This window comes from Paroedura picta, chromosome 3 (assembly GCF_049243985.1).
Source record: "Paroedura picta isolate Pp20150507F chromosome 3, Ppicta_v3.0, whole genome shotgun sequence".
In the NCBI taxonomy this organism is placed as follows: domain Eukaryota; kingdom Metazoa; phylum Chordata; class Lepidosauria; order Squamata; family Gekkonidae; genus Paroedura; species Paroedura picta.
In genome coordinates this window covers 110,567,078-110,588,369 of record NC_135371.1, presented here as the reverse complement: position 1 = coordinate 110,588,369, position 21,292 = coordinate 110,567,078, and the positions used below count along the sequence as shown (strand labels likewise).

General features: G+C 45.6%; 1 protein-coding gene across 11 annotated transcripts in view; it reads left to right on the top strand.

Annotated features, from left to right (window-relative positions):
- The window catches only part of TENM2 (teneurin transmembrane protein 2), a 1,331,635-nt gene that overhangs the window by 380,626 nt on the left and 929,717 nt on the right, over positions 1 to 21,292 (top strand). The gene's annotated exons all lie outside the window — the stretch shown is intronic.

Genomic DNA, 21,292 nt, shown 5'->3' with positions numbered 1-21,292 from the left:
GCAAACGCCTCCTTCTCCCAGGTAGACCAGTTCCGCTCCGTTTCGGCGAATTTTCGTGAGAGGTAGGCCGCCGGCCTCAGCTGTCCCGCCTTGTCTCGCTGCAGGAGAACCGCCCCGGCTGCTGCGTCGCTGGCGTCGACTTGTACCACCATCGGCTGGGTTGGGTCGACGTGCAGTAGCGTGGGCTCAGACGCGAAAGCTTGCTTGAGGGCCAGGAACGCTGCCTCCGATTTCTCATTCCAGCCGAGCGCTGCGCTGGGCCGCGTGGCGCGAGGACCTCTCCCCTTGGTACCTAGCAAGTCCGTGAGGGGAGCCACTACGGAGGAGTATCTGGGGATGAAGCCTCTAAAAAAGTTAGCAAACCCCAGGAAGCTTTGTAGCTGTTTCCGGGTGCGGGGCCTTTCCCAGGCCAGCACCGCCTGCACCTTCTCGGGGTCCATAGCTATGCCCTGGGCTGAGATGCGGTAGCCCAAATAGTCCAGGGAGGGACGGTGGAATTCGCACTTAGCCAGCTTCACGTATAGGTGGTTTGCCAGCAGGCGCTTTAACACCTCCCTCACCAGGGTCACGTGCTCTTGGGGATCTTGGCTGTAGATCAGGACGTCGTCCAAATAAACAACCACCCCCTGAAACAGAAGGTCCTGCAACACCTCATTAATTAGACTCATGAAAACCCCAGGTGCCCCGCTTAAACCGAACGGCATCACTTTAAATTCGAATTGTCCCAATTGACAGTTAAACGCTGTTTTCCACTCATCCCCCTCCCGGATGCGTACCCGGTAGTACGCCTCCCTTAGGTCCAGCTTAGTGAACAGAGTCCCTTTGCCCAGCCGGGCCAGCAAATCCGGGATCAGCGGGAGGGGGTAAGCGTTCCCCGCTGCGATGGCGTTGAGGCCCCGGTAGTCCTGGCACAGCCGTCGGGACCCATCCTTTTTCCGGACGAACAAGACTGGAGCTCCCATGGGACTGGAAGCGGGCCGGATGAAACCTCGGGCCAGATTTTTACCCAAAAACTCCCGGAGGTCCTTGAGCTCACCCTCACTCATCTTGTAGATGCGCCCTTTGGGTAGTACCGCCCCCTCTGGGATGTTGATAGCGCAGTCCGTGCGGCGGTGTGGGGGTAGCTCGTCCGCTTCCCGCTCGCTGAAAACGGCTGCGAGGTCTCGGTACTCTGGCGGGACCTCGGGCTCTGGTATCTCCTGCTGCGCCGCCGCCGCTCCCCTGGGACGCGCCGCCGTCCTCTTGTGGCTGGAATTCTCGTGGGGGACCCGATGCCGTGCACCCACCGTCAAGTCGAACTTCAGGGTCCCCGCCCGCCAGTCCACCACGGGGTTGTGTTCCTTCAGCCAATCCAGGCCCAACACCGCCCGATATCCCGCTACGGGGACCTGGATCAGCCACCGCAGCTCTTGGTGGTCCCCTATGTGGATGGCGATAGGACCCACCTCCTCCCCGAAAGGTCCCCCCTGAATCGGGCTGCCGTCCATCTGGACGAAAACCAGGGGAACCTTCCGAATGCGCTTCGGTAGCCCCAAAGCCCGGGCTATCTGGGGGTGGACCATGCTGTGGTCGCATCCAGAGTCCAAAAGAGCCTCCCCCACCCAACTTAGTCCGTTCTCCGGGTTCCGGAGCTCTAAAATCACCACGTTCGGAGGTCGCGCCTCATGCTGTAGGGGTTTTCCCTCGCACCGCGGGACCTGCTGCCCGGCGCCGTCTACAGCAGGTCCTGGCCGTTTCCCGTCGCCTGGGCGCTTCCCGGTTCGTTGCGGAGGTCCTCCGCCCGGCGTGCCTGCTGGGGGCGTGTCGCACCTCCCCCCTGGGAGAGCCCGCGGTCCTCCCCCCCTTGCCGTTGGCACGCTGCTGCGAAATGTCCTGACCCCCCGCATTTCAGGCACAGACCTTCCCGGCGTCTCCTTTCCCGCTCGGGGTTCGGGGGTCGTTTGGGGCGAGAGTTGTCGGGGCCCGGTCTCGGCGCCTCGGCTGACCCGCCTTTGGCCTCCCGGGGGGGTGCGGCGGCCCAACCCAGGCTGGCTTCCAGCTTGGCGACCACAAAACACCACCCCTCCAGTGTAGACAGATCTTCTTCTGTCCCCTTGATCACGGCCCATTCCCTGAGCTTCGGGTTAAGGCCCTCCCGGAAGTACTCGATTTGGGTCTCCTCGTTCCAGGAGAACACCTTGCCTGCTTCCCTCCGGAAAATGTCTATATAGTCCATAACCCCCCTAGTACCCTGTCGAAGTCCCTTGATCCGACTCTTTGCCTTGTCCTCAGCCTGGGGGTCCTGGAATCGTCGGCGGAGCGCGACCACGAAGTCCTGCAGGTCCCGAGTTGCCGGGTCGCCGCGCTCGGCCAACCCTAGGTACCACTGACCCGCCTTGCCCTGGAGACACGAGGCCACCCCCCAGACCAAGTCCTCGGAGTCCTCATACCGGTCTCCATACCTCCGGGCATGCGTCAGCGCGTGGAGGAGGAACTGCGGGAGGTCGTCCGGCGTCCCGTCGAAACGTGCCTTAAGCTCTGGGGGGGAACGTTTTGGAGAGTAGTCCGACCCCCTCCGGATCCGGGATTCTCGGCGTCCGCCGTCTCGTCCTGCTCCGCTCCACCGGCTACCAATTTGCCCAACGACGCCGTGCCGCTCCCTGCCTTGCACGTCGCTCCTGCGTTGGTCCGGCTCTCGCCGCCCCGTCGGCTCACCCGCTCCCCCGAGATCCTCTGCTGTCTCGCCTCTCCGCTGGCCGTCTCGCCTACTCGGGACTGAAAACTGCTCCGGGTCGGGGTCCGGGGCCCGCTCACCAGTGCCGGGCTCGTCCTCGTCGCTGGAGACGTCCTCACTCGACGCGATCCCCTCCGCCGTTGTATTACCAGTCCCTCCGGGCCCGGCCCGAGCTTGCTCACGGGCTTCAGCTGCCTGCAAGCGCCTGGCCAAGTCCGCCATGGCCCGCCGCAGGTCCTCCAGGGATTCCTCAGGTCCTACCGGGCGAAGCGCCTGCCTCAGCTGGGTGTCCCAGGTTGGGGCCAACCCCCCAGACCTCGGCGCGCTCCCCGCCGTGCTTGGGAACCCCATGGCCCGGCGCCTTCCCTTGGCCGCCGCTGCCGAGGGTCTCAGGGTCCCGGACAGCTGCTCCTGGCCCCCCGATTTTCGGAGGAAATCCCCCGGGGACATTAAACTCATGTTCCCGGGGTTCGTGGGGGTCGAGACCGCCCCGTTGCTTGAAAACGCCATCTCTGGATCCGTCCCGATAAGCGCTCGGATGCGATGCCGACCCTGGAGTTCGGTGGGAAGCTCTTACGATGTCGGGAACCCGCTTGCTAACTGAAAAAACAGGGTGCCCCTTTGAAGAAAACGTCACGCCAGGCCTGGTGAACGATACAACAGGAACAAGCTTTATTTCAGCAACGTGGAGTCCGCTGGTATGGAGTAAGAGCTTCCACCGAACTCCAGGTGGAAGCTCCCTTTTATACAAAACCCACCTCCTTAGGCTGTATTGCCCCACCCAGTACTTGCGGAGGGAACATGCTGATACAATCATGACTCATGCACATATGCGAGGTTTTCCGGGGTTCCTGATGGCCCATTTTCCTGGAACAAAGGGCCATCTCCGGGCCCTTGTCAAAAGGTGGAGGGGGACATTGAGGTTCTTTAGCGGCCATTGCCACCTCAACGATCGGGTGGGGCGCCCAGCTGCCGGCTTGCCTATGATCACCATGCCCTACCTCCGTGATCGCGGGCGCCTCTGATGGCGGGGTTCGGTCCGGTTCCCAAGCCACCAAGGACCGAACCACGACAATACCAGCATTTGGGCAATTTCACCTAGCTTCAAACTCTTTTAGTGCTGCTGCGAGTTTTAGCCCACACAGAAAACAACATCCCCTCTTGCCACATGCTACTAAAGCATTTAAGTATCTGACCAGTGTGGTTCATCACTTAGTTCCTTTTCTAGTATCAAGGGCCAAACAAGTCATAGTGCTCATAAATTAGATTTCAGGAGTGTAGCCAAGATGGTCTTAAAGTTTACCACCAATTTGCTGGGCCACATAAGTGGGTTATCAGCCTAACCCTGAAAAAAAAAAGGCAGGTCCAGAGGGTGGACTTTATAGCAGCACATCCCTGCTAAGCTGCCTTCCTAAATTCTACCACTATCAGGCCCAGCCTCTAAATCTCCAGGAATATTCCAATCTGAAGCTGGCAAGTCCTTTCCTCTTTCCTTATGCTTCATTCCTATACAAGGGTGTATAAAAACACATCACCTTCTTCCATAGGCTTAGCTGTGTTATTTTTTATAATGTTTTTATTGTTGTTTAATTCCCTTAATTCATGGACTTGAGATCAATGGATTCAAAGCTGGAGTAGCTCTGAACAGTACTGCAACGTGAGTCATCATTTAGACACATTCCTTTAAAGGTGTTAACTGATTGAAACCCTCAACAAACTTGTCAAATGATACTTTCATAGTAGCATTCCATAGAACTTTCATAAGAATGTTGCAGAACAAAAAAAGTCAAATAAATATGAATTTGAACTTTTAACACTGAAATAAATCTAATAATAAGCACAAGTATTTGCAGATAATGTTTTTAAAATGTGTCACAGAGCACACTAGTTCATTCTCCATTTCTCTTCACTGTTTGAAATAAAGGAGTTTCTAAAATTCTTTAGTAATGTACAGCTCTTTTCTGTAACCATATACATTTACAAGAGACAAAGATATAACCTGTTTCTATTGTAATTTTTGAATACATAAATTATGCTAGTCAACCAAGTAGACTTTGCTATATCTGCCAAAATGTCTATTCTGGCCCCCAAAAGCAAAAAGAAATACAGCACGACAGAATAGCCTCTGTAAAATTATTAAATCTCTGGAGACAATTCTAATATTCATAAATTTCATGGGAGTGAGAAATACTTTTATCACTTGGAAAGACTAGAAGAACATTTATCCAGCACCTCATATAGCAATAATGGAGGATTTTACAAGGTCGTTCATCTCCCTTCAATAAATTGTTATATTCATAAATTACATATTTTACTTGTTGTCTTCTTATATTCCATTATATATTGTCTTTTAGCCTAGGGTCTTCAGAATTTCCCCACTTTCTATTTCTGTTCTGAGTTTATCATCTATCATTCTTAATGAAGGAGTGCATATATATAAAACAAAAAAGAGAGAAATTTTTAAATCTCAGAACTGATTTAATTTTTTAAAAGCTACAACAATTAAAATTTTTCCTTTCATCAAATTTGCCAGTCTGAAATACTTCTACTCTTAAAGAATGTTTGTAACTGTACTAAGTACTTACCCACATAACTGAGATGCTTCAACATCTCGTGTCAAAACTTCATGTTATGTATATCCCTGTCACATCTGTGAGTGATGGCTGAACCCCCCCGCCACAAGTCCCAGGAAGAGATATACACAGAAACGAAATTCCCACTAAGGGAAACACATATCCCCAGGCAGCTGATCATGCTCTCTCAGCCACTTGCTATCTTAGAGTAAGTTTATCATTCTCTACCTGTTAGAGGTAGTGCTTGTATTCAGTGTCAAGGGCAGGGCAGGGTGTGTGGTCCACCCTAAGTACAGCTTTAGAAAGGAGAGCCCTTGAAATCAGTGTTATTCACCATTCAGCCAAATGTCTTATGCTTTCTTTTAAAAGGCAGTTCTGGTTTAGTCACTAGGGGTGCAGGGAAATCTGAGCATAATACAAAGCAGTCCAGGGTGTAAACTGCACTGAGCTTTTATTCCAACCCCAGATCGATTCAGTCCCTGCCCTCTACACAGAATGTGATTTCCGTTTGGATTTGGGGCAATTTTAATTTTCCTTCTACAGCAAGAAGGATTGATCCGGAGTGACCCTACCTTTATTGTGCAATATCTGAGACTGCTTTAAATCCTGAATAAAGAAAGCTCCATGGTAGAGAACCTCTGATAGGCTACACCTGGTCATGTGACACGCTTGCCTTAAAGGAGAAGCCCCTAACTTCTCTCAACTTCTGTCGGTCCTGGATTTTTCCTCCCACCTCTGCCTTTTTCGATCCTCTCCCCCCCCCCCTCCAAGAAAAGAAAGAGGCTCCCTGCTTGGCTTCTCCCCCCCTTCAATAAAAGAAAGAAAGAGGCTTCAAGAAAAGAAAGAAAGAGCCCCCCCCTTCTGAGCCTCCCTAACTATGTGCAGAAGACTTTCCTGTTCAATGGGGAGGAGGGGGGAGAGGAAGACCCGAGTTCAAAGCGATCTGAATTCAACAGGATTGACAATGGAATAAAGAAAGTAAGTGCAGACTCTGCCCAGGATTGGCTAGATTTCCCTTTCTCCAAATCTGAAGCAAACTTGCTTAACAGATCATACATCATGCTGATAATTGCAATAGTATTTAACAGCTTGCAGGTCATTTTCCTTTCATCAAATATTCTAGCCTTTTCCTCTTTCTTTCCTTGCACCCAGCTCAGCTAGATTTTGCAAAGCAGTAGTTAGGGTGCTGCAGTAGGAGAACATAACCTTTCCATCTTCCCTCCATCCTTTTCCTCACATTTCTGTCTTCCTTCATCTAAATTTTATGTCCCCCCTTTTATTTTCATATCTTGATCTCAAAACCTTCTCATCCCTATGGTGACAGAATTTTTTAAAGAGTAGTATGCTACCTTTATTAATTGGATTGTAAGCCTGTGGTTGACATCAGCTGGCATTACCACACTGTCACTGGGTTTGCTGAGTACCCATTGTACTGGTTCTGTTGGGCTTGCAAAAATGTCTTCCCTTTATTTTCTACACTAGAGATTCTATGGTTTGACTTTAATCCTTTGAAAACAATGGAGAATGGGGGCACCTTCTAGTGGAGGGGCAGTATTATGTTTCTTAAGATTCTGGTGAAGCTTGCAATCAATATTTTGTGTTAGTAAAAGTTAGTACAAAGGCAGCTCTCAAAAATCCCTTGTAGATGTTTGGGATGGTCATCTCTTAGGCTTCAGAATAGAGAACAGAGGCCCTACCAAATGCCTACTCAGAACATAACTGGTTAAAAAAATGTATTGCTGTCACGTCATAGCTGACTTATGGCGATCCTGTAGAATTTGCAAGGGAAGTTACATTCAGAGGTGGCTTGCCATTGCCTGCCTCCACATCAGCCCTGCTAAGCTTCTGAGATCTGACGAAATAAGACTGTCATGGGGCTATCTGGGTCAGGACTAGGCTGAGAGTAATATGACTGACCCAAGGTCAACCAGCAAGCTTCCATGACATGAGTGGGTATTTGAACCTGGATTTCACAGATCCTAATCTGACTCTTTAACCACTACACTACACTGGTTCTCATAATGGAATAGCATGTTGGAATATATTATATATATTACTGGAATGAATATAAAATAAAATTTAACTGTGTTTCTTGTCTGGCTATTAAAACCAAGTTTCAGTCTGGTAGCACCTTTAAAACCAAATTCTGTTCTCCTGCTTCATACCAATGTGGTAACTCACCTGAATCTACGTTCTGCCCATTATAATTGTTTAATTTCATGATTATTACTAAAAGAAATTCTGTCATATAGAGGAGGGCCCCTGACCTGGATAGCCCCAGCCTGGGCTGATCAGATCTCAGAGCCATTGTAGAGGCAGGCAAGGGCAAACCACCTCCAAACATCTCTCGCCTTGAAAACCCCACAGAGTTGCCATAAATCAACAGTGGCTTTACAACAGAAAAAATGAAAATAGAAGAGGCGATGTTGAAAAATTCTCCTTCCTGGGCACCAAATAGGCTAGGTATGTCACTGCTTCTCCTTTGGATTTTGACCAGAGTATGGTGCATTCATATTCTTTGTCCAATCCTTTTACATCAGAAGTCAATCTATCATTTTCCTCCATTCTGTGGTGAACTCAAGTCAACAAAAGAAGGAGGTAGCTCAGATGCAGCAAAAACTGCACCATTTGAAATATCTTCCTGCCAAGGAAAGCATAAGCCACAAGGAAGATGGAAATTGTAAGAATGTTATGATAAAAATAAAGGGAAGAAGTCCTGTTCCCTTAGTACAAAACAGCCATGTCCTATTTTGAAAGCATATTTCCCCAACTGTTTTTTTTCCCCATCAGTGGCTGTATTGTACATAGATGCATGTTTCCACCTGATGATTGGGAAGCCATTAGTGCTGCCATGAACACAAAACAGTGGTAAGCTTATGGTTGCCAATGCATTGTCCCTGCTTTCAGCACATATAGCTTAATATGCAGCTTTAAACACTGGACTGGGAACTACATGAATTAACCTGAACAGATGGTTGGCACTGTCCTTGATGACAAAGATGGGAGAGAAGGAGGAGCTTGGATTCAATTTCCCATCCATTCTAAACAGATGATAGGTGCTGTTAAAACTGACAGTGCTGACCATCTGTTGGACACTCAGGCATTGGCAGATACAGCTATGTATCCATGTCTTTCAATGGGGCCAAGAAGTTGAAGATTAATATGCAGCTATTAATCAACTGTGTTTGCCCAAATGCAGATTTATGCCCCCACCTTTAATTTGTGAGCTATTCATCCTCTCCTCCAAATGCAGTTCTACTATAAAATAAAATTCCATTGGGTGATTTCTTCAGAGAAAATGAAAATAATATGCATTTGAGATCTGCATATAGCATCAAATACTCTTATAATTAAATTGTTCTTTTAGATCTTTCAGATATCCTATGGAGTGTGTTAAAACCTCTACAACAGATTAAATAAAACTGTTTTTAAGTAATGAAATTATCCTGATGGGAAAAAGACCCAATCAACTGAGGATTATTTCAAGTGCTACATGAGAAATGCACACTTACCATCTATGTAATTATATTTCAATAAACACTTTTGATAGTTACCTTTAAAGATATATTTTAATAGCAAAGTGGTATCATCACTAGCAGTGTGGGTATTTTTTTAGCTTGGATTTTAATTACATTTTGATTATGATAAGCATTTTCCAAAGTAAAGCATCTCCCAAGTGAGCTAAAATTAATGTTATAAATCAATTTTCTAAAAGTGATATGTTAGTAAAATACATCACCCAGTATGATAAAAACTGCTGCTACATTTATTTCTTGTTTCAAACCAGATAAAAATAACATTTTTAATATGTAAGAGCTGGTATATTTGAAGAGCTTATGAATTTTATAATAGTTTATTATATTTAACAAATTAAATATTATTAGCAAATGTTTTAAAAACCTGATTCCTTAAGTCTGAGTGATATCTATTATGTCTGCTGTATTATTTTAGTTGTGTGGAATGCAATATTTTTCAAAATACGTTTAATTGAGATGTAAGGGACTAGTGCTAGATCCTTGTCACAAACAAGGCATGGCCCTGAAATTACCTGAGGCAATTTTTGTGACCACAGTGCAAAGGATAGTACCTTGAAGCAGGCTTCCTATGCCCAAGCAATGTTGTGTGGGTGTAGCTGTGTGGGTGTAGCTGCTGGCCCTCTGGGAGAAGCCCAGCAGTGTCAACCAATGGCTGGCTGCCTCATTGACCTGCATGGCAGGCTTGTCTCAGAGACTTTCCTCCTACCCATCCCTTCCTTTTTAAAGTCCATATGTCTGATAGGTTCCCTCCAGATTAGCTTTGGCCATCCCTCCCACCCTCTCTTGTTCAAGGATTTTGTTGCAGAGTTGTGATTTTTATTCTGGTAATTCTTTTTTTTTCTTAACCTGTCACAGTTTTATGTGGCTTTAGGTATTGGGCAGGATCCATTTGGGGAGAGGCTGTACCTGTGTGCTCACCTCCCCTGGGTGGAGACCCTGTTAAGGGGTCTTGAGGGTGGGGCCAAATACTGGCAAGCTCAGCTCAAGGGATGACACTTAGTTCCACTTACAGGTAGGAAGAGAGCTACACAGAGGCATGCACACATGTCGAATCACTGAATTTGCCATCCCTGGTGTCCTCACAGCATGCAGGATGGGTAAGAGTTTCATTGACTAGAAGGCAGATTGTGTAATAGTAGCTTATGTAATACCCGTGCTCCAGTGACAGTCAAACTGTGGCTTGCTTTTACTAAAACATTTTTCCTAGTGTTTGTGTTTTCCTACCCTGCTTCCTCCCCCCACCCCTCATCTTCTTTTAGGATTAAAGTTTTTGGTGGACAATGCTCTGTCCTGCAAAAATGCCAATTTATTTATTCACTTTTACTCTACCCTTTCCCAAGGGCTCTAGGTGGATTACACACACACAATCAAACACACATGTGTATATAATTAAAAATTTGAATATGATTCAAAATCTTGAAGTTAAAACTAGAATTTAATAGTCTGAGCTGCTTCTTGTATAGAAGAAGAAAGCAGGGGGGAAATAATGTTATGATAAGGTTTAATTGGGTGGACCTATGTAGAGTATGAGTAGGGAGACCAGCAGACTTAGATGTGTTTTACAAGTCCTCAACCATAGACCTGATGGGACAGTTCTGTCTTACAAGCCCTGCAATGTTTTAGGGAAAATATTTTAGTAAAAGCAAGCCACAGTTTTACTGCCACTGGAACACTGTTTCACATCCCACAGGTCTTTGATCTCACTAGGCAGAGCATCCGGCAAGCCACAGGCAGGGATGAAAAGGCCAGGCCCTGACTGAGGCCAGTTTTATTTCTTTAGGGTTGGGGATCCACAGCAGACTGATGACTGGATCTTAATGCTCTTTGGAGGATATAATGGGAGAGTTCCATACTGTTTATATGACAGTTCCAGACTGTTTGAGATTTTTTAAAGTGAGAACCAACACCTTGAACCCGATTCTTTAATCTGGATCCAGTGCAGCTGGGAGAGTACATATTGTATATATGTTCTCCACTTGATCCCAGTAAGGACCCATGATGCTGCATTTTGGACCAGCTGAAGTTTTGGGAGCAGCTTCAAGGGCAGCCCTACTTAGATCAAGTCACAGTAGTCTAGTCTGGAAGTGACTATTGCATGGATTACAGTGATTAGGTCAGATGTCAACAAATCAGGTGCTGATTGCCTGGCAAAGATGGTAGAACGCCTGGTGGGCAATGTTTGTGACCCCGAAACTCCAGACCAACCGGGCAAGGGAGCACATATAGAAGTTAAACAACATTGGAAAGAAAATAACTCTCTGCAAGACCCACATACTAGGGTGTGCCACAGGGAGGTTCTCACTCCTAGTGTCACCCTTTGTCCCCCAAACTTGGAGAAAGGATTGAAGCCATTTAAGGGCAGCACCCTGAATCTCAGTGTTGGCTGGACACTGGGTTAATAGCCCATGATTGATAGTCTTGAATGCTGCCATTAGGTCCAATAGTAACTGCAGCACTGACCTGCCTAGATCCAGCCATTTCCAGAGATCATCTGTGAAGGTGACCAGAAGTGTTTCGAACCGGTGGCCAGATCAGAAGCCAGATTGGAACAGACCATAAATAAATAAAAAATACAAAGAGAAACACTAGGATGAAAAGCCTAGATTCACAATAAGTTTGTAATTGTCTCATGGGAGCAAAAGATTTTATTTATTGAGCAAGAAAGTACTGTCATCAAAACATTATCGAAACTGAGGCCAACGAAACAGGTATTTACATATATATCAAACCCAGCTCCCCCACCTTCCGTGGGAAAACAGAGAAAGTAGGAGAACATCCCCTGGTCCAGATGAAATGCACCCGAGAGTACTCAAAGAACTTTCCAGAGAACTTGCACAGCCCTTGTCCATCATCTTCGGAACCTCTTTAAGGACTGGAGATGTCCCGGAGGACTGGAAAAGAGCAAACGTTATTCCGATCTTCAAAAAAGGGAGGAAGGATGACCCGGGAAACTACAGACCAGTGAGTCTGACCTCTGTTGTGGGGAAGATAATGGAGCAGATATTAAAGGGAGCGATCTGCAAACATCTGGAGGACAATTTGGTGATCCAAGGAAGTCAGCATGGATTTGTCTCCAACAGGTCCTGCCAGACCAACCTAGTTTCCTTTTTTGACCAAGTAACAGGTTTGCTGGATCGGGGAAATTTGGTTGATGTCATTTACTTGGATTTTAGTAAAGCTTTTGACAAGGTTCCCCATGATGTTCTGATGGATAAGTTGAAGGACTGCAATCTGGATTTTCAGATAGTTAGGTGGATAGGGAATTGGTTAGAGAACCGCACTCAAAGAGTTGTTGTCAATGGTGTTTCATCAGACTGGAGAGAGGTGAGTAGCGGGGTACCTCAGGGTTCGGTGCTCGGCCCGGTACTTTTTAACATATTTATTAATGATCTAGATGAGGGGGTGGAGGGACTACTCATCAAGTTTGCAGATGACACCAAATTGGGAGGACTGGCAAATACTCCGGAAGATAGAGACAGAGTTCAACGAGATCTGAACACAATGGAAAAATGGGCAAATGAGAACAAGATGCAATTTAATAAAGATAAGTGTAAAGTTCTGCATCTGGGTCAGAAAAATGAAAAGCATGCCTACTGGATGGGGGATACGCTTCTAGGTAGCACTGTGTGTGAACGAGACCTTGGGGTACTTGTGGATTGTAAACTAAACATGAGCAGGCAGTGTGATGCAGCGGTAAAAAAGGCAAATGCCATTTTGGGCTGTATCAACAGAGGCATCACATCAAAATCACAAGATGTCATAGTCCCATTGTATACGGCACTGGTCAGACCACACCTGGAGTACTGTGTGCAGTTCTGGAGGCCTCACTTCAAGAAGGACATCGATAAAATTGAAAGGGTACAGAGGAGAGTGACGAAGATGATCTGGGGCCAAGGGACCAAGCCCTATGAAGATAGGTTGAGGGACTTGGGAATGTTCAGCCTGGAGAAAAGGAGGTTGAGAGGGGACATGATAGCCCTCTTTAAGTATTTGAAAGGTTGTCACTTGGAGGAGGGCAGGATGCTGTTTCTGCTGGCTGCAGAGGAAAGGACACGCAGTAATGGGTTTAAACTTCAAGTACAACGATATAGGCTAGATATCAGGAAAAAATTTTTCTCAGTCAGAGTAGTTCAGCAGTGGAATAGGCTGCCTAAGGAGGTGGTGAGCTCCCCCTCACTGGCAGTCTTCAAGCAAAGGTTGGATACACACTTTTCTTGGATGCTTTAGGATGCTTAGGGCTAATCCTGCGTTGAGCAGGGGGTTGGACTAGATGGCCTGTATGGCCCCTTCCAACTCTATGATTCTATGATTCTATGATTCTATGATTCTAACATCAAATAGCCGTAAAATTCAGATAAGGGAGTCAAGACTCCAAGGGGAAGGGGGGGAGTAGATGGACCAGTCAGTGATGAGAGGGAGGGGAGGGGTAGAATGCAAGAAGTAACATCAAGGGCCATAAACAAAGTAAAGAAGACAAGCTGCCCCTTGATCTCTACAATCTGATATTCTGCATACCTACCTACATAAAAATTACTAAATAATGGCAGAAACCACAGGATTCTAACACAAATGTATTTTGAAACCACTATATTTTTCCTGTCTTAAAAAAAAAATTCTCTCATTCTACACCAGTTTGGTGTAGTGGTTAGGATTGTGGACTTCTAATCTGGAATGCTGAAAGCAGACTCCTTAAATGTCATAATTTGTTTTTGCATTTGCCAGTTAATCTGTATATGTAAGAGAAATTCCACTGCTTTATGAAATAAATGTACTAGTGGCCAAAATAATGAAATAGCTATGTGCACATTTCTTTTCATCTTGGGAAGTTTGAATTAATAAATGTCTCTTTTGGGAATAGTAACAAAGTGCAAGATGTCTAGAGTAAATTTTATATTGATCAACAAGACCCAAATTCACTCCAATTCAATATTATTTATTTTGGTAATTACTAAATAGAGGAGGCAGAACCTGGATTGGAACCAAGATTGACATTCAGACTTAATGCCATAATGAGGCTTTAATAAACTAGCAACAGGCAGCTTTGCAAAATGAAATGAGCAATGATCATAAACTAATAAATCAGTACTGTGGATCTTAAATACATAAGTAGTACAGATAAAATTGTTGCTTTGCAGCCCTAATATAAGTATTGCCCTAATATATTTTGAAAACAAACCTTTAATCCCCCCCAGATATTGAAAGATATTAAGAAATGTTACAAAAATTGTTATTCTGTAGAAAATCTGTAAGTTTCAGCTAAAAGAGCTGAAAGTGGTGTTTATTTCCCTTTAGATTTGAGCTTGCAATAGGGCAGTCTTGCCATGAGTACCATGTGTGTGAGAGTTGAAAGAATGGAAAGGCCTGCAGTCTTTGGGTCAGCTGAGTAGAAGATATACACACATGACAGCACTTACTTATTTATTAACCAAAGAGTTTACAATGATTCCTTGTGTGAACTGACACCGCTTCCAGAAGTGATATAATACTGTGACATACCTGCCCCCCCCCAAAAAAAACTTCTGCAGATTTAGGGTCACCAACCTCATGAAATTACAACTGATTTCCAGATGGCAGGGATCTGTCCCCAGAGAATGACGGTATGCCATTGTTTCAAGCTGAGGCCTTTCCCTTCCCCAAATGCCACCTTCCTCAAATTCCATCCCAAAATCTCCAGGATTTCCCAACCTGGAATTAGCAGCCTTATACAGATAATGGCTGGCAGTCCTACTACCCACACTGCTTGGCTTGCCCAAGTTGTGACCACTGTATAACTGGGCCCATCCTGGTGATAACCACCATGCAACTGTGTCCAACCTAGCCTAGAAGAAGGAAAGTTGGTTTTTATACCCAGCTTTTCACTGCTTGAAGATCTCTCATAGTGGTTTATGATTGCCTTCCCTTCCTCTTCCTCCAACAGAAACCCTGTGAGGTAGAAGGGCCAAGAGAGCTCTGAGAGAAACTACTCAGTCAGAATAATACTATCAGAATTGTGATGAGTCCCAGGTCACCCAGCTGGCTTAAAGTGACCAGATTTTAACATTGGTAAAGCGGGACACCATTGACCGGGGGGGGGGGTCTCGATTTAAAATTTGGTCTATATGGAGCAATAAAAAGTTTCATAGAACGCATAGAACGCAAAAATAGTATTGTAATATATATATATTTAAAATTTCAACCTAAGTACAATTTGCCAGGTACCCCCAGATGTCCCTCCAAAAGTGGGACTATCTGGTCACCTTAAGCTGGCTGCATGTGGAGGAGTGGGAAATCACATCTGGCTTGCCAGATTATATGATACCGCTCTTAATCACTACACCATGCTGACCTAGCACCATCACACAATTTAGCCCGGCTTTCCCTAGAAAGAGTTTTTTTTTTTTGAGGGGGGGGGGAGAAGAGAAATCTGAATACAGGGGACCAGATAAGGATAGGCTCTCTGGTGGGTGGAAGAAGAGAAAGAAGCAAAAAATGTGTTGGGCTGGCAGGGAAGGGAAAGGTGAAATTGTGGAGGAGGGGATACAGAGGAAACTCTGATATCCCCACAAGCCTTTGTGGTGTCCCAGTTATATGTGCATGCCATAGTAGGGTGCTGAATTATTTAAAAAATATATTACTGTTTGTCAAAGCACAGAACAAAACTACCACTAGGTTCAGTTGAAGCACTCATTTCCATACAGGAAAATGCACTAACAATGAATGATATCTTTAACACTTTGCTCTATTATATAATTGTGAAAAGCTCTCCTGGTGGAGAGTGTCCGGGCCCTGTCCGGCCCTGTCCAGGTCCTGCACATGTCTGGTTCGACCCAGCCCCACTGGTACCCGCCCCCAACAGCCCAACCAGCCCAATCAAGCTGCATCTCCTGCCCAATCAGGCCGTGTCTCTCGCCCCTAACTGTCATGACCAACAACTTTGCTCACTTTTCCTCAGACCATTGATGGAGCTCGCAGATCGCTGATGAATACGCCCCCTCCGCCCCCCCCCCCTTTCAGGACTGCTGATAAGGTGCCTCTAACAGCCCCTGACTGAGGTGAGGGAGGCGTTTCCAAGAGCAATTCAGGGGAATCTGTGGGGGTACTTGTGATTTCCTTTTGAGGGGGTGGAAAGCTTTCCCCTTCTGTCAAGCAGTTGGCTGACAGGGAGGCCACAGAAACGCCCCTTCTCATTTAAAATACTGCTCTGGCTGGCCTCACTGCTGGAGGGAAGAAGCAGCCAAGCAACTCTCTGTAGATTCGAGGCCTACCACACAAAGTTGTTGTGCAGATGAAAATGGATGCTGTTATAGAGGTTCTTCTGCCTCCTGTTTCATCTGCACAACAACCCTGTGCAATAGGCCTCGAGTGTTTCAACTCCACAACAACCTCCGTGGGAGGCCTTAAATGTTTCTTCTCTACAACAACCCTGTCCAAACTCCAAAGCAGCCCTTTCTGCCTGGGAAGCTGATCTTTAGAGTCTGCAGATGAGCTGTAATTCCAGGAGCTCTCCAGGACCCACCTGGAGGTTGGCTACCATGGAGCTGGAAATATTCCTGAAGGTTTGGATGTGGGACTTCAGAATGATAGAATGCCTCAGAGTCCAGCCTCCAAAGTAGCCATTTTTGCCTCCAGAGCTCCTCATTATAACTACTTCACAGATGTTTATGCAGAGAAACACTATTTTTGAAGCACAGATACTTTTCCCTTTGCAACCGCACAACTATTCTTTGACAAACTGATCGGTGGGAGCTTTTTGTGTTTGGAAAACATGATATAAGAAATGTGATTGTGTAGCTGACTGAGGCTGCTAAGGCAGAAGTAAAGAGATGCTATAAGGAGTGATTCAGTCCCACAGACTAGGATTGTCCAATTGACATCATGGCAGTTAGACTTCTGCAACTGATGCATGGAAAATACTTAAGTGTCCTGGCCTGCAGTGATCCTGAACAAATTCTTTTTATTAATAGTTAAAAAGAAGGGTCATTTTTCCCCCATGGTTGTTCTTACTTGCAAATTGCACTGTTCTACCTTCGCTCGGGAAGATGGGGGTGAAAACTATGCCGGTATACTGACCACCTATTAGCAGTATCTACATATTTTAATGATAAGAATATAGAAAAATGTATATATGCTGGCTCTTCATAAATGTACCTCATACTTTCTTTCCATTGAAAACCGGGCATTGTTTCTCTTCATTAACATATGATAACTGGAATAGGTTTCATATCACCATCCACCATTCCCATTTGGCTTGACATTTGCAGAGTTCAGATGGAGCTCTAATAACCTTTCCATGCTGCTCTCTCTAATGATGTCCATCCAGTAAATGAGATGTGAGCACTGCCACCATAATGAATGGTACAGAAAAAAGAGACCTGTTTAATTACAAAAAGCTGTGGCTGGAATAAATGGTTAGCATTTAAAAACATAATCATTGTGATCACAAACAGTATTGTTCTGATTGATTACTGAGCTGCTAGGGCCTTATTTGTATATTTGTTTTCCTGTCCATCTGCCTCTCTTATTTTCTGCCTGCATTGTTGATACGCTGAAGTCACTTGTGTAATTCATTATTCTACAATTGGACCAATCTCTCCTTTTTTACTGCACAATAGACAGAGGACAGTAGTGGTAAAGTTATTTCAGAGTCTTATCTCATATAGTTCCTGAACATGTTGCAGATGTTTAAACTCAGAATAACTGGGCTGGCAAAAACAAAAAATAGTTTCATGGTATTATATCATCCATATGTGTTGATCTCCCCTTGATATTATCCAGTAAATTCAAGGCATGATAGAGCAAGAAAAAGCAGATAAGCTAAAATATTGTTTGTTTTCCAGATCAGGTTTTTTTTGTTTGTTTTTCTCCCATCTTTCCCCAGAAGGTACTCAATAATAAATAGTTTCAGAGGAACAGTTATTTTCTCTTCACATAATGTAGTGGTTGGTAATGCTCATAAATTCTTTCACCATTTAATTGGCCTTGCTACCCAACAGGAGCATTTACCACTTTGAGAATCCCAGTGCAGATGAATGGGGAAAGCCAGTCACCTATCCAGAACAAGGGCATTGGGCTATTTTAACAGGTGATTATTATCTACGTCTGAGCTATGCGTTTCTCAAGTGTAATTTGAAAATATATTTCAGCCTATACCACCCAGATATATCTTGGGGCAGTGGTCCCCAACCCGCGGGCTGCGGCCCGGTGCCGGGCCACGAAAGCCTTGGCGCCGGGCCACAGCTCCTTCGTCGCTCCCCCCCCCGAAGCGAGAAGCTTGCCAGACTGCAAGCAAATCGGCCGCCGAAGCGGTCGATTAGCTCGCGGCCCGGCAACCTTCTTGTTTCGGGAGGGGAGGGAAGAGAAGCTTACTGAGCCGCAAGCTAATCGGCCGGTTTAGCGGCCGATTTGCTGGCGGCCCGGAGGGGCCAGGAGGGGGAGCCGCGGCCGCCGGCATGGCGGTGGCGCAAACCCGCATGTGCGTTTGCGCCCCTGCCGGGCGCAAACGCGAGTGCACGGCAGTCCGCGCATGCGCGTTTGTACTGGGGCTGCCACGCGTGCGCGGGCCCGCAGGCCACCCTCTCCCCCCACTCCGCCGCAGCGGTCCGCAGCAGCTGAAAGCTTGCAGACCGCTCTCTTGGGGTACTGTTTGACATTCAGCCACTGTAGTCTTTAAGCAACACCTTCTCTTTGAAAGCAACTAGTTTGCATGTACTAGCTTGCTGCAACTTTTTGTGACCCTAACATTTACACGTCTGTATCTTGCTTCAAGCCACTGCATGAACCATGGTTTTTAAAGCAAAGATCTAATAACTGCCCCCTTCAGAATTATACGAAGAACTTCCTCAATTACTGAGGCATTAATGATTTTAACCAAGAGCCATTGCACACCCATTAAAAAAAACGTGAAATTCTTACCTTTTGTAAATGCAATATTTTTGGTTTTTTGCATGATGTCGTGAACATCCAGCATTACAGCAGCAAACCAGCAGCTACATCCTCCATTTTAGTGCTTGCAGGGGAATCGCATAAACTGGATTCCACCTGCCATGTAGTGTCAGAAGGATGAGAGCAGCTAGCAAGCCACTAGCAAAAGACATGTGTGTTACCAAAGTAGCGAAAGCTCTAACTCCAGTGCCTGCCCTTGAGCCAGCTTCCCTCTCTCTTCACCCAGAACAGGACTTTCTATTTTTAAAAAACTGCTTGGAGAAATGAATAGGCACACAATCACCCAGGCAGAGCACAAAATAAACTTTTCCCCACCAGCTTGACCATAAAGCATGCCTCTTCCCCACCAAAAATTAAATGCCCGCCCCCATTTTTTTAAAGCATCAAAGCTCCGGATTGCACGACAGCTTGCAGTAAAAAAAAGCCCTATGCATCTATGCACACATTAAGCCCTATGTACAAATTAAAACGCATAAGTCTCACTTAAAAAAATTAGCTGGCATCTTGGTCCCTTTAAAAGAGGGAGAAAGGTGATTGGCCACCTGTCTTGATTGACAGGCAGAAGACAGGAGCGTGTATAGCATGTTCCCCTCTTCCTCTTTTTCAAGCAATTATGTGGAGTGGCAAGACAGAGGAGCCAGCAGATGAGGAATTCACAGAGGTGCAAGGTTTTTTAGCATTACGCCATTGTGCTGGCGTAACGGTATTTTTTTTACTGTGCAGAATTGCCCCAATAGTTCCACTACGTTTTCCTGCCATGTTTTTAAAAGCCGGGATGGGCATGGGTCCTGAGTACAGATGATGGCTGTCAAGCTCCCGAAGATCCTGTCCGCATCTATTAGCAAGATCACTCTGAATCCATCCAGAACAATAGGACAAGAAGGAGTGATGTAAGGTGGAGAGTGATCAGTAGCATACCTAAGTTAATGCCTCTTGTTCTGCTGTGGGAGAATGAATCTTTCTCCTACCCAGCTTTGAAGAGAAAGGATACACTGTGCATGTAGTGCTTATGAACCAAGCTTGTTAGTAGATGTATCAGTGAAGTTCACAGCTTTCAGGTATGCTTTTATCTGAGAACAATCTTGTTTCTGTTTTGGTCCAATGTTGAATTCATTCAAATCATTTTATGTTAATTGTAGGTGAAGCAGGATTAAGGAACTGCAAATTTTGTACCCACATCTGATGTTCTCAGTTGTAGCAACACATAAAAGCTCACAATTATTACCGTATATACTCATGTATCAGCCATGTTTTTCAGCACAGTTTTTAACACTGAAAAAGCCCTCCTTGGCTTATACTCAGGTAATTGAAATAACAGCCATCTCCTAGCCAGCCAATCGTAGCATTGCCTTTTGCAAAGGCAAGCTGAGCTTGTTGCTCCCAGCCAGCCAGTTGTAGCATTGCCTTCTGCAAAGGTCTTGAAAACTGAGTTTGATCTGGCAGCTCTGGCAGCTTATAGGACATCAATGGTCTTTTATCGGGGGGGGGGGGGGCAGCATTGTTTGCCTTTTCTTCTATTGTTGTGTTTCTTTTAAAAGTTGATTTTTACAGTTCTTTCAGTTTTCAGTTTTACAGTTCTTTCTTTCAGTGTTTTGTTCTGGGGGGCACTGTAGCTATAGTTAGAGTAGTCCATTATCCCAGTTTGTGGCTGTTGTACTTGTTGTAGTAGGTTGCCAACTTCGGGTACTGTTGTTCTGCTCTGGTTTGCTGGCCTGGGGGGCACTGTTTGGTTCTCCTGCCAGAGCTGTTCTCACAGAGCAATTCTGTCAGAGCTCTCTCAGGGTGTCTGGCATGAGGAGAGAAAGGGAAGTTGAGTGTAAGCCGCTTTGAGACTCCTTTGGTTAGTGAAAAGTGGAGTAAAAAAACCAGCAGCTATTCATCCTCTTGACTTTTCTGTATTTGTTGGGAGGGTGAGCCTGGATGGGAGAGCCTGTGATGATGGAGCATGGATTAAGCGCTTAGGCCACCTTGTAAATCTACCAGTAGCTGCTGCATTTCCACCCTTGGCTTATATGTGAGTCAAAAAGTTTGCCCAGATTTTGTGATAAAATTAGGTGCCTCGGCTTATATGCGTGTTGGCTTATATGCGAGTATATACGGTATTATCATTATTAATATTATTGGATTTTTATACCACGACTCTCCCATAATGGGGCCCACTAGTGGGGTCCTCCAACACACAATTATATGCAGTTGTGAGAGAGTCAGAGTAGGATCTGGGACATCAGTAAGCCATATGTAGTACTAGATAGACTTCTGTAGAGAATCAGGAGTTGCAATTTTTTATGCTAAATCTTGGCCATTGGGCATATATTGGATCTCTGAAAAATAGAATATTAAGTTCAATACAAAACTGTCTTTGAACAAACAAATTTCAGTTACTTTAGCAAGTCAGCACATATGAAATACCTAACATCAAAGAATTCACTACCTCACAAATAATTACTGGACTCAATTCATAAACACAGACACAAGTGGGAGAATATACAAAGAATTGCAGAGGGCAGCTAATGTTCTTCTAGCCCACTATTTTCTTTCCCTTACCTAGA